Below are 10,152 nucleotides of genomic sequence, written 5' to 3'. Positions count from 1 at the left end.
TAATCCTAGCTATCTACCATCCTATCCAGCCATCTCATCCTGCTCCTCTAGCTATCCTTGGTCACAAAATCTCTCATCATCATTGGATGCATCCTGCCAAATCCATATCTTTCGCTATCACCTCATCCTTAGTTTCTGCATCTTACACAAAATCGAGCTATCCAGCTATCCTATCATCCTGAGCCTTTTCCTTCTTGTAACTATCTTGGTCAGCTTCAGCTTGTAAATATCTTGGTCCGTTAGCTTGTACATCCTCTTTAGCTTAGTACCATTGTATCTATCCAGCATTCATGTCAGTTTGTCCTTGATCAGCATCTTGCACCCATCGCACATCTTGGTTAGCTATTCCAATGCATCGTTTAGCTAGATTTCCTATCACCAAAGTGTTATCTTTCTTAGTTCAGCTTGCCAGACGCATCACTCATCCAAATCCACCAGCTTAGGTGCTCTCTGATAGGTCCTTGCAGGATATAGCTTTCCTCATGTCTGATCTTGGTCCGTTAGTACCTCGTCCTACCCATCTCGTTGGCAAACAGTTCTCTTTTGGATTTTCACTTTCTTTTGATTTGGAATCTTCCCTATTGGATCTTGAAATATCTTTTCCAAGAAATCTCCTTGTTCCCTCCTCAAGGTTGCCACGATCTTCCATATCATGGTATACATGAATGGGGCAATCAGAGCGTAAGGTCTTGATCATGTCTTTTGCTTGTTTTCTTTTTTGCTTGTGGGTTCTCCAGTGTCGTTTCCACGCTGCTTCCTCTAGGATTCATGTGTGATGCTGGGGCAATCCTTGCATGTTTATTTTGAGTCAGTCCGTCAGTCCTCTGGATAGTTGGTGAAAAGGCCTTGATGTTCTTGGTAACCTTGGCAATTAACCAACAGTCCTATAGCAAATCTAGTGCTCAACTACGTGGTGGTACTTCTCTTTGAAGTATCCCCCCCGCTCAAAAAGCTTCAATGGTTTTCCTTCATCTCCATTATCCCCCATCTATATCTAGCATCCGTCTCTCCTACCCCAGCTTATGCATCAGTATCTCTTTGAATCACTCCTCACCTTTAGCTTTAGAGATCCACAATCCTAGTCTTAGGGATCCACTAATCCAAATCAATCCACCAAGCCTCATCTTTCGAGATCCACAATCCTACTCCTAGGGATCTTCAAAACCCATCTTTCGCCAATTTGACTCTTTGAAATCCTGTTGCATCAACTTTTTAATCCCCTCATCCATCTCCCCATCCTGGATTCCTTTTTATAGCACTCTGCTCCTTCATCCTCTGCAATCCCTGAGATCTTAAGCTTGCTTCCTCTTATGCATCTGATTCTCCTTTATCATTCTCCCATAGTGAGAGTTTGAGCTAATTCAGCCCCTTCTCTTTGCCAATCTGAGTCTCCTTGCTCATCTCAGATTCTTGTACTTTTCAAGAAGCCATCGAGCCTCGCTTTCTCTCCTCGCTACCTTCTTGAGGGGGCATCTCACAGTCCATTCTCTCCTCTTCTGCTCTAGCCTTGGGCATCTTATTTTCTTATCTTTGATGCCATGCCACTTGCGGCATCACATCAAAGAGGGGCAAAATGTAGACACCTAAAAACCTTTAGAAAATAAAGTATTTTTATTTTCTGAAAAAGTTCTGATGACATCATCATTTATTAATTAATTAATTATTTAATTAATTAATTAATTTTTATGCCATTAAATCCCTTTATCTTAATTAAAAATATTTAATTAAGGAATCCCTCCCAAAAATGTTTAAATCTTATTTAAACATTATTTCCTTATTTATTAATTATTTAATTAATAAATTGACCAAAAATCCTAAAATAAATAAAAAATTTATTTTTTGCCCAAAACTTGGCCAATTTCCTTAATACCACTAACCTCTTCCAAAATCTTCTAATCCTTCTTTAATTTTAATTAAAGGCTAATCCCATCATTTCCTACCCCTAATCCCAACTCAAAATATTTAATTAAGATTAAATATTAATCCTCATGTTTATTAAAAAAGTTTTAATAAATATCTCAACCCAAACCCTTGAAATAAATAAAACTTTATTTATTTCCTAAAAATCTAATTTATACTCACCCTAAGAAGTTCTAGACTCTTCTAGAAAGTCTTCATCCTCATCCTAAGAAATTCTAGACTATTCTAGAAAGTCTTTATCCTCATCCAAAGTCTAGACTCTTCTAGAAGATGTCTTTAAAACTAATCCTAAACCATCCTAATCCATCCTCTAATCATTTGCACAAGCCTAAGCAAGATTAAAACCCTCCTAATCAAGTCCAAGTCGAAATTGCTCTCATCACCCTCAAAATATCTCAACCATAAAACTTTATGAAGTCCACTAGGGAAAATAGGGAAAATACAAATACATGTCCGACTTCTAGAGTTACAGCGACATAGAACATATACAGGTTGCATGGGAACTGTTTGACTAAATTCCCCTTAATAGTATAACCAGTATTTTGACTTACAACTAAAACAAAGATCAATTCAATATGGCCTATTTGATATAATTTCTATCCACAGTGATCAACAGTTTGAACTCATAATTGGGATAGAGAATATTATAGTGGTATTTCAAGTGTGACTCTTGAAAAGAAATTTAAGTACATTGGTGGCGTTCAAGATCATTGGAGTTAAATGCCCAGCTAAAGCAAGTGGTCCTATTGCTGAGTTGCATTTAGATACTAGGAATGGCATGAGTACAATAGAGGACATGGAAAGCCCCTGATGAGCAATTATGAATTCATTGATTGAAAATTAAGTTTTTTTTTGTGGCATGTGATTTCTATCGGTCAACCGCAACCCTTGGAGGGAAATCTTCGTATTTTTGTGGCATTTGGGATCATGGGTGTTGACCACTCAACTGTAGTATGTTGTTGAGTTGGAAAGGCTCTCTTTATTGCCAATTGAAAATCTAAGTTTTCACACCAACTATCTGACCAAATACTTCAAGGGCAGTTTGGAATTGTTGTCCAAAAACAGTTTAGATTATTATATGGAGTTTACAAACTCATCCAGGAGAAGGTACGATCGAGTGTGGTTATAACACAATGGCATGAGCTCACGATACCTTGGCCACGTCCATCAAATCATTTCACACCAGTAATGAAATCTGTGATATCAAATGCAAATGCGTGAAAGGGGCCAGGATCATTTTTAAGTCCTCTTCTTCATACAACAGTGTTAGAATTTAAAACTCAGAATGGTCGGAGATCATTGCAGCATTTGAATCAGTTAGTTAATCATGTTTACTCCAAGTAGCCAGAAGCAGTGGGACAAGAGTATGGAGAAACTTAATCAAAGTTTGAAAAAGTTGGATGAAAATCAAAAAAGGATGAATGAACTGATTTTAGACCTTGCAAAACTAGATAAAGTAGCATGAGGTATGGTTTCCATTATTAAGAGGACTACATCATAGAACAAAGAGAAAGAGCAACACGAGGTCTCTATAGTATCTAGAAGCTTCTATGATGAATTTCCAGCAGTTAGTGACCATTATACAATTGACCTTATGGAGAGCAAAAATTAGATCTTGGAAAATGAATCAAAAAATCTGTTTGATGACAATGAATCCCAAGATCATGATGTGGATGGACACACAACCACCTTGGAAGTGGAAGAGTGTGAAGATATTGTTATAACAGCAGCTTCAGGCTCGTCAGTTGAGCCATCCTATGAGGTGCATAGCAACAAAACCCTAGATATTGAGGAGTGCCTAGATGATAGCATACACGATGTTGCTTATCATATGATGAGTGACATTGATTCAGCCTCATATCACAGTGTGGATGACAAATTGGAATATTTGTGTGGAATTGTTTCGTCACAAGGGGATTATCATTTAGCAAGCCAATTGAAAGTTAATGACAGGATGGTTGCCACAAACCATTAAGCATTTTGATGTTGCTCATCAAATGTTGGCCACCTATGGTTCGAGTACTCCTTTGACAGATGAGCATGGTGATAGTTTTTTTTCCCTTGTAGAGATACATGCACTCCAAGAAGTGATTGGAATGATGAAACAAAATTACCTACAACTACTTGTAGATAGAAATTTTCTTCACGAGTGGGATTGCATTTATTATGTTGCATTATAGGGAAATGAGGAGAAGGTTGATAAGCTCACTCATGAGCTTGAGGTGACTATCGACTCTTTTTCGAGTGCCCACTTGGCCCTTGAAGAGTCACAATTACAGATTGAGAAGCTTATAGAGGAGTTGACTTTGGCACAGCCTCCATCAACTACAGATATAGTACAGTTACATATAGAATCAGTTGATAAGAATTTTATATCCATGGGTTGTAGTAGGGATGTGGTTACATCTATCATAGATATTCCAGCTGGGACGAGTACCTTGGTGGAGAACAGTAGAGAACCACTAGTTGTATCGAGTTCTCCTGGGGTTAGTGTCGTGACAGTTGATACAGGACAATTTACTAATAGCTCTTGTGTCACAATGGTAGATTCTCTTGAGAGTTGTGTGGTAGTACACAACACTACTCCACCATCCACACAGGGCATTCGCAGAGTGTCATCTGGTCGGGAGGATAGCTCTAATGTTGATTTGTTTCCATCCCCTGGAAGAAAATTTGTCACTTCATTCCATGCAGTTGATTTTGAATGTCGGCTGGTTGATTTTCAGAGTCAGCGGAATCAGCTGTCTGATTCAAGTGTTTTTAGTGATGAGCCATTGACAAAGGTTGGAGCATTCTACCGTGAATACACAATGAGGAGTGCTCATCATTTTTCTTTTGACCCATGCACAGAGCACTTGATGATGCATCGGTGTGGGTTGGTTCCAGAATTATATCATCCTTTGTGGGATGGGTATTCTCCATCTTCAGAAGGTGGGATTAGCGGATGCAAGCATCCAACTTAGCTGTCTGTGGGGGATTACTTGCAGGGAAAGCTGTTGGTTATACATCATGCTGATATTTATCCAACATGGTTTGCCACTTCTTTGTCACAGAGTTCTCTTATGGGTACATGGTTACAGGATGACTGTGGTGTCAGTTGGCACGATGGTTTGGTTAGTTATCACATCCATGGGAGTTTAGCGGTAGCTGTAGAGAGATGTTGTGTTACGGATGCTACCGGGTATTTTTACCTCTATATGGCGAATGGATATGGGGTTCGATTTTTTTGGGATCCATGTGGCAACAGGTTTGACACGATGTATTGGTTAATTGGGGATCCAGGTGTTCTAGTGGATTATGTTGTGACTATGATCTGTATGTTTCAGCTTTCTGACACATCAGAGTTCCAAAGATTAGGATTACTCTGTTTCCACCAGGGTGATATAGTGGTGGAGTTAGATTGGCTGGATCTACCATTGGCATTGCTACGGATATTGCCTGAGTGGTACAGTGGTGCAGATACTACATGAGCTAGTTAGTGGTATCTCAGTCAGCGCACGAGTTCCCATTTGGGATCTAGGGGGAGCATCCCTATGCACATTATCATCTTGGGGTGGATATTGGTATATTGTTGAGCTCCCATCATCACTTGACAATACAGACTCATAGGGGCACTCATGGAGTGAGGCATTCATTCTGACTGAGGGTAGTGGCACACGGGGCAGTGGCACATGGTCGTTGGTGTCCCTTTATGGTGAGACTTGGAATCTTGGCATTCAGTTATCAGGTACATTGATTCCTATTGTATTGTTTCACCATTCTGAGTTTGGAAATATGCATACTGGGGTACATCGGCTGAGGAGTAAAATCGCATTCTCAAGGCGAGTATGGGATCATGGCATTTGGTTTCTACAAGTATGAGCGGTTTGCTTGACGACAAGCAATCTTTGAGAGGGGAGGCTTTGCAATGTTCCCTTTTTCTAGGACATTATTATTCTGTGTGGCCAGCCCACTTTGCCTAGGTTTCGAGGGCGAAAGGGTTCTTTTCAAGATTTAGTTCGAGATTTGGCCAAGACATCTCTAGTTCCAGACCCATCATAGCAGTTTGGCAAGTTGTCCAGATGCTTACTATTTTTAGTAAGTAACCAAAGCTCAGTATTTTCAGTACCTTAGTGTTGGGTTGGAAGCATCTCGTCGAAAGCTTTCCAACGAGCTATTGCACATGCTTATCCAAGTTCATTTGGTCAGTTATTTTAATGCTTGATGAGTATATGGGTTCCTAACTAAGTGACTATTAAAGTCATTTAACTTGTCACTTTATTTTAAAAAGTTACAATGTTCACTTAAGTGACTAAAGGACAAAAATGGTACTTTGTCCCACATTGCCTAAAAGAGTGTGCATCGCATTGGGAAAAGGCATAAAGGTACAACGAACTCCACTTGGGAGGAAATATTTATGAAGATTATAATATTCAAGCGAATATTAATCTGGGAACTGGAAACAGTTGCTAGTTTCTTCTTCTAGGACGCAAACCCTTGGAGAAGCATTTGAAGGTTGGACGCAAACTTAGCCTTCTTACAGGTTTTATTTATATTTCCAATCTGATTGTCATTTTCTGTTTATAAGATTGGATTACTTGAGTTGTTGCACATTATTGTATTGCTGATGTATAATATAGTAGCACATTTTGAGTTATTGAGTTAACTCCTGGTTTTAATATGTACCTCTGATTATTGGAAAAATAAAACAAGTTTTTCTGAGTTTCTTTGAATGCAAATCTGCGGGTTACAAATTGTTTTAAGTTCTGAAATTTATATCAAGCGTCAGTTTATTGTTCGGTTTTAAATTTGGAAGTCTATATCTCAGGTTTTAGTAGAATATCCAGAAAGGGATATTTTAAAGTGTCAATACCAAGTGAAACCAAGAAGATACACACCAAACTAAGAACTAATCCTGCACTGTCACCTCATCACTATCACAAGCTCCCACTGAACTATGTATCTAAGCTATCCATGACATCATGATGAAAAAACCATCTTTTAACCATGAGAATCATCCAAGGCATCAAATCATCAAAGAACTCAAAGTGCACATCATGAGCTCCTCAAAAGAAACCAAATAACAATGATCCTCAACCAAGAAGATATATCGTAATAACCAAATCAAGAATCCAAACCAATGAACATAAAGGATGTGTCTGTATATCCAATCATGTCACGCCAAAATCTATGGCACCATGATCACATCCATGAATCGAGCAACTAACTCTCAATATGTCCAACATGTCAGCATAAAATAGTCAACAACAATCCTCCACCATGACTATACCTAATAACATCTCATCCCTTCTAATAAAGAAAAAAATCAACAAATCATGTGACTTAGGGCATAGACAACCCAAATCCAAGCCACAAATTTGAATATGCATCAATAATGAAAGATCAAGGGGCAAAGACAACCCATAAACAAGCTATAAATCCAACCTGTAAATGTAGACTGCTTACAACAGTACACAACTTGTAGACCCAACAAATCATCATGTATATCCAAACCAAATTTTGATAATCGTATCATCATGAGACCAATCTGAAATATGAATTGAGTATACAATGACATCAAATCTTAATTCTCCAAATATCCAATGTCATAAACTCACAATGCTACCATAGTCAATATATATCATAAATTGTTTAGATCAATATATCACCAAATAAATCATGTCAAACCTGCACCAAATCTAAACCAATTTGTAGAGCTCTCCAAGAGCTTTCCATTGACTACTCTAAGTTCAAAATTCGACTTCGTATGCCCAAGTTATGCCCTAATCGGTGCTCAAAATAAATAACATCTGACTTTTGTGCTCTTAAAACCTGACAAAATATCAAAATCATAAAACCAAACCTACATCAAGTTGTAGTGCTTTGAATTAGCTTTCCGACGCCTGTTAGAAGTCTGAAATATGATATCCTAAGAGAAAGTTATGGTCATTTTACCAAAACAAACTTTTTACCATTTCCACTACAATTTTATTTTTTTGTGATGAAAATTCTCACAAAATTAAATTTGACAGCCATCATGAGCTAAAATTAAAAAACTTTTTCATTTCCTCTAAACACGGCCAAAATAGGGCATATTATATATCAAAATTTATGTAACATCGACTTGGATCTAATGATGAGGTTTGTTTTTACCTAGGAGGTCATTTCAACAAGCTCCCTCTAAAACCCTCATTTAAATGAAACATCCAAAAAATTCTTTTGACCAACAATTTCACATGTCCAAAATCTACTAATATCTCATCATAACAGCAAACCCAAAATCCTCAAGTCTACAATAAACAACTCATGTATCTTATCATTTATTTTATCCTCTCATGTATTCACATGGATTCAATCTAGGGTTACACTAATAAAACCATAGCTCTAATATCACTTGTAAGGAAACTTGCAACAAATAATATAACAGTGTCCACATAACACATAATAGATCTAAAATAAATATGCAATTAAATCCATATGCAAGAGAATAGACAACATACCCACAAAAATGTGACACAAGATATACATTAGGAAACCCTCATTGAAGGAAAAACCTAGCCTCCAAAAGAATCTATCAACAAAAATATCATTGCAATACAACCATGGAAGCCTTCAAAACTATAGCCACATCCAAGCAATCTATGTGAACAAGCATGAATCCACACATCCCATGCCATGCTTCCAACCTTCACAAATGCTCCCTTGGCTAACTTGTCAAGCCTTGTCTCGCTCGACTCTTGACTTTTTCCCTTCTATCTTCTCACACCAACTACCCTTATGGCTGCTTATATGGTATCAAGTCCCACAAAATCACCAAGTGGTATTACATAAACCATGTGCTATCTAATCCACTGACCCCACATTTAATATTGAAAATTTAATTATTTTCCCTAATATTAAATAATTACATGAAATATTATCACAATATTATAATACAACTCATCAAGTATATTCTATGAGAATCTTTACATGTTGCATGTCCATCTAGGTGAAACATTACATAATAAAATAAAATAATACAATATAACAATATTATGCAATGTGTGCAACACCCATTATCTCAACAGATATTTCAGCATTCAAGTAAGTAGATTTTCATCAAGCATCCAAGGTGTCCAAAGATCCAAGGATCTTTTATGAGCATTTTACTCTTTAAGATCTAGCGCTTTGTTAGGCATCAAGGGAGGAGATCTAAATTGAGGCATTTATCATTCTCTTCATTGATGCACATTTACATCCATGGCTCTGTGATGTGGTTTTGGTAGATCCATTAAATTTGTGGAGATATCCTATATCCTTTAGCAAATTCAACATTCAAACATTGCAAATCCTTATTGACAGGAGTTGCCAAGTGTAAGGTGAATATTTATATTTGTCTTTCTTTCATTTACACATCTTCATTTCAATTTCAAGGTTGATTCCTCAATCTAGGGCTTTCACCAAACAAACCCCCATCCACCCAAAACAAAATAAAAATAAGATTTTATGTGTGCAAGAGCAGGATAGAAAAATTACTACAAATGCAAAAAAAACATTCGTCAAACTATTTTCGAATAATTTAGGTAAATAATGCTACAATGCCCTAGGAACACGATGGCTTCATCCTAAAGCATGTTGAAAGCAATGACTTGCTCGACTTCTTGAGACCCTTTGAAAAATAACATTTTCCAAGTTTTTGGTTGTGAGCAAATTTGCAATCAAAAGTTCCCTCGCAATTTCAGACACATTTTCCAAAGAGAAATCATATTCTACACATTTCAAAGAGAGTACTTTATTTATTTCATCTTTCTGTCTGAACATGTTTTTGTATCTTAATTGGGTTGATTGCTTACATTCAGCCCCTAGACCTATCTTATACTTCTCATTTAATCAATTAAACTTTTACATTTACACATTTTTAATCAAAATTTACGTTGCATGAAAGAGGACTTCCTTGATGTAATTCAAGTTTAGCATTAGCATCCTTTATCTCCTCGGGTTTTGTAATCTAACTTGAATGCTATTGAAAGTTATGTTTTAAAACCCCTCTCTTGTATTGAATGACTTAGTGTGAAATTGGTAGTCACTTAATTCATCTCGTCTAATTGATATTGTCAAATTCATTGATTCCAATTCCCCCAAAGCATTTTGGTGAACCTGATTTGTGCCCTTTTTCTTGGAGTTCAATTGTTTAGAATTGGTTTTTAACCTTCTTTTGGTGAATCCAACACATTTCTTTTTCATTTTTGGAGTTATGATTTAACTGTATTCATC

The sequence above is a fragment of the Cupressus sempervirens genome, chromosome 3, assembly GCF_028749045.1.
Source record: "Cupressus sempervirens isolate cs-2001-9-10 chromosome 3, ASM2874904v1, whole genome shotgun sequence".
In the NCBI taxonomy this organism is placed as follows: Eukaryota; Viridiplantae; Streptophyta; class Pinopsida; order Cupressales; family Cupressaceae; genus Cupressus; species Cupressus sempervirens.
Note: the sequence above shows the minus strand (reverse complement) of the source record.